The sequence below is a fragment of the Scardinius erythrophthalmus genome (genome assembly GCF_964197995.2).
Source record: "Scardinius erythrophthalmus genome assembly, chromosome: 14".
In the NCBI taxonomy this organism is placed as follows: domain Eukaryota; kingdom Metazoa; phylum Chordata; class Actinopteri; order Cypriniformes; family Leuciscidae; genus Scardinius; species Scardinius erythrophthalmus.
In genome coordinates, this window is record NC_138234.1 from 17,471,265 (window position 1) to 17,476,210 (window position 4,946).

Consider the following 4,946-nt stretch of genomic DNA (forward strand, 5'->3'; position numbering starts at 1 on the left):
TTAAGAGCAAACTAACAGCTTTGAATTAAAATGGTGAGGTATCCTGTTGTAAACATCAACCATGCCTGTTGACAGTTTTGTGGGAAGGGAATGAAAAGTTCTCAAATCCACAGCACAGCCTCAGACATAACATTTATATCCATGATCTGCCATTTTCACTATTGTCCTTGCTTGCTTCTTCACAATACCTGCAGATCTTCTGATGATTCGGCTGTGCAGGTCCACATTAACACTGCCTGGCCTAGAACATGGACTGGAAAATGCAAATTTGGGGGGTATAAATATTAATGATCCTGACTCCAACGTCACAGTCGGTGTTATGGTGGGATTCACTCATTTTTCAGCGGTCTTTTGCAAACAGGAGATTTACACAAGAAGGAGGAAACAATGGTGTTTGAGGCTCACGGTATGTCAGTTCCATGTCCAGAACTCTTATCATTCAACTATGCCAAGATAAATACAGTTTTCAATTGTATGGCACCTGTAAAATAGATGATTAGTAATATAATGCTTACTTGGAGTCTGAAATGGCTTTAACAAAAGAAGAAAAATAGTCTTAGATTTCTGTTCATTCTAATCATGTACAAATAAAGTAGCACAGTAAGATTACATTTATTTGAATGCATTAGTGAGTGTGTGATTGTGCTGTGTGTGCAGCGTGTCAATACTAAAAGTGAAGGTGTAGTTGATATCTTTGGTGATAATATCTGTAGTAATCATAAAAAAAAACACTTAAGAAATAAAGAATTAAAATTACAAATAATATTCTATTAAGATATGAGTTACAATAACATGATTTGCAATAGTAATAATATCAATAATATATGCACAATACACACAGATTAGACTATCAGGTCTGTGTTTTACAAAAACATTAGTATTGCAGCCAATGTGAGTCTGTGGGATTTATAAACAGACAAAATATGATTTGAAATGTTATTTTAATGATTTTATTAAGTTTAAACAATATTTCAAATGGAAAAAAAAATTAAAAATAATATTTTAGTGAGCAGAATGAACCAATGAGTGTTCTTCTTCTGGTGGTTAAAATGTAAATGAAAACAATAATACTTAAACAATAATACTTAATACACTAACCATGCTTGAACACACACATGCACACACATTTTGTTGTAGATGGAGATATTTAAAATAAAAGATAGGTAACAAAATGATAATTGCAAATCTCCTCTGTATAACACCATTTTCAGATTTCAAATTAATCACTGAGAGGCAGAATTGTTCAAACTGAGAGCTCAGTAAAAATGAAGTGATAAACTTTGACAAAACATGACTGTGTTATAATAGGTGATTTTCATGCAAGTAATTTGATATAGTCCAAAAACTAATGCAAAAGCACAGATGAAAATATTTTATTAAGTAGAATGTCCTGCAGAGGGCAGTAGAAGACCACTAATTGACTCACTTTCATTTGAAATACTTTTTTATCCACCAGTAAAACAAAGCAGTTTCTTCATGTTCTTTCCATTAAGCATGCTTACACACACACAGACACACACACAAACCACACACACACACACACACACACACACACACACACACACACACACACACACACACACACACACACACACAAAGACAAATATGTTTTCAATGTTTTTAGGATGTGATATTGTGAAAATATCTTCATCTCCTCATCTTGAACAACTTTGCCTCAAGAATCACTAATGTCAATCAAACCGTTCATAATCATAATAAAAAAAAATAAAATATATACAAATATCATAATAATAAAAAAAACATCATAATAAAAAAGATTGCTTCTTAAAGCATTTGTTTATTTCCAATACTGAAGCGAATTAAAAGATCATGCGTAATCCTGCTGCTCCCTCTAGTGGACAACAGTGGTATTATAGCTTACATTTTACAGTTGAAGTGTTTGAATGAATGGGAATTTGTTTTTTTACTTATATCTCAGGAACCAAAAGGCGAAAAATTCTGAAACTCAGAGCATAGATAGTGCTTGAGGAGCCCTGTTGAATGAGACCATCAATGTGTTTTTGGGCGATTGGGGCTGGGAGTTATGACTGTTATAAGGCATATCTGTTCGGGCTATTATCTCTGGAATGCCCAGGGCAAATAACACCACATTTGAATCGAAGCTAGCCAAGGACGCGCCCTTTCCAACGAGCTCTCACACAATGTTCGGGGTGGTCTGGGTCGGGAGTAATGGCCGTTCAAAATCGGGGGTCCCGCGGATTCGCGATGCGCGGGGGGCGCGCTCCCGAGGCCCGCGACGACACGTTTCGATCAAGAGCCCGGAGAGGTCCTCACCATCAAAATTTGAGCGCGCAACGACTTTCCGTTTTCGAGTTATGAATGGATTTGTATTCGGGGGCGTGGCTTAAATGCCGTTATACTTTCGTTTCATTTCATTCATTTACTTTCGTCCATTTCCATATCTCAGTGTAACACAATTGTCAATAGTAATACTCAATAGATGAGTTTTGACAAAATGTGATTGTAAATGTTAAAATAATGATTTTAAAAAGTCTAAATATGAATTTTATAACAATATTAGGGAGTAGTATGATGAAATGACAGCAGGGGGCAGTAAAATACCACTTATTGGCTTAATATGTCATTATATTCATATAAAATCACCTTTTGAAGAAGTTAAACTTTTTTTCTGATAATTATTGATCTAGAGAGTTCAGAGAATTGTGCTGCACTGGTTTTGAACATTATGATATGAACATTATATGATAAAAGATAGAAGACATCATTTACAGCAAATACAGGCAATTTACCATAGGAAATATATGGTTTTAAAGCGTTTTAACAGTTATAGCACCAACTATCGTCCGATCTCCATAGAATTTTTCATGCTTGTTAATGATGTTATGTCACATATGCTGACCAATTTTTGTGAAGTTCTGAGTTTTTATTTAGGATTTATAGGCTTTTTAATGTATTTTGACACGCCCGTTTTATAAATGACCCTATTACAGCCATCCAAATGCAAAAGTTCAACTTTTTTTTGATAATTATTGATCTAGAGAGTCCAGAGAATTGTCCTACACTGGTCTGGTTCCGATCGGGCAAAAAACCTAGGACTAGTTCGCAAAAGTAGGTTTTTAACATATTAATGAATAATTAATGAACAGTTTGATTGACAGCAATGGTTCTTGAGGCAAAGTTGTTCAGGATGAGGAGATCTATCAAATGATATGCATATTGTGTGGATATTTGTAACACCACGTGATTACAGAGCCGTAAAACTCGTTAGCGCCAACTAGTGGCCGATTTCTTTCAAAATTCTTACAGACCTTTAGGGCCATGAGCCGAACATGCCCATTGAGTTTCGTTCCGATCGGCCTCCGTTAACCTTGTCTAATAGGTGCTCAAACTTCGTTGGCCGATGGCGGCCATGTTTTTTGAGATACGCCAATGTCCTCATACACATACATGGCACCTTGGACCAAGACACTGCATACCAATTTTCAAGTCAATCGGACTAACGGTCAGGTGGTTATAGCCTGTTTTATGTTTTTTTCATTTTATAGCGCCACCATGAGGCCAATCGTCGCGATTTTTTTACTGTGACCCCAGAGTAAGCTCATACACATGTGTACCAAGTTTGGTGAAGATACCTCATTTACATCGGGAGTTATAGCCATTTTAGTAAAATAGGCCCCTCCCACAACGTACGTTTTGGCGCCCCTTAGCGACCGTGAATCGAAATTTCCACTTTTTTTCGATAATTATTGATATTCAGTCTCCAGAGAACATTTCTGCACTAGTTTGGTTCCAATCGGGCAAAAAACCAGGGACTAGTTCGCAAAAGTAGATTTTTGACAAAATTCAAAATGGCGGAAAATCTATCATGGCGGAAATAAAATCGGAGATATACGTTTTGTTCGTCAGGCATCCAGCTTTCCAATGATATAAGACACTTGAGTCTACGCCATACGGTCTAGGAGTTATGAGCAGTTTCGCGCTTTTGGTTGTTATAGCGCCACCTATGGGCCAATCGGGGTCATAATCTCTGAACCTTTCCTCGATTTTTGTACTACCATCTGTCAAAGTTTCAAAGTTCCAGCTCTTACGGTTTGGGCTGCACGATGCGTTTTACGGCAGAATAATAATAATAATAATAATAATTAAAGCTGCAAGCAGCATTTATCGGGGTTCAAGCATTTAAGGCCTTTAGGCACATAAGCATTTAAGACATTAAGATTTATTTAGAAAGCTTTTAACCACTGAAATAATAGATGGAAAAGTCCATTTACAGCCAATACAGGCAATTTACCATAGGAAATATGTGTTTTTTAAAGCTTTTTAACAGTTAAAGCACCATCTATAGTCCGATCTCCATGAAATTTTGCATGCTTGTTAATGATGTTATGGCACATAAGCTCACCAATTTTCGTGAAGTTCTGAGTTTTTGTTTAGGATTTATAGGCTTTTGAGTGCATTTTGCCACGCCCATTTTCTTTATGACCCAATATACCCATGCGAAAAATGCAAAAGTTCAACTTTTTTTTGATAATTATTGATCTTGAGAGTCCATAGAATTGTCCTAGACTCGTTTGGTTCTGATCGGGCGAAAAACCTAGGACTAGTTCGCAAAAGTAGGTTTTTAACATAATTACGAATATTTAATGAACGGTTTGATTGACAGCAATGGTTCTTGAGGCAAAGTTGTTCAACAAGAGGAGATCTATCAAATGGTATGCATTTTGTGACAATAAGTGTAACACCACGTGATTACAGAGCCATAAAACTCGTTAGCGCCAACTAGTGGCCGATTTCTTTTAAAATTCTTACAGACCTCTAGGGCCATGAGTCGAACATGCCCACCGAGTTTCGTTCCGATAGGCCTCCGTTAACCTTGTCTAATAGGTGCTCAAACTTCATTGGCCGATGGCGGCCATGTTTTTTGAGATACACCAATGTCCTCATAGACATACATGGCACCTTGG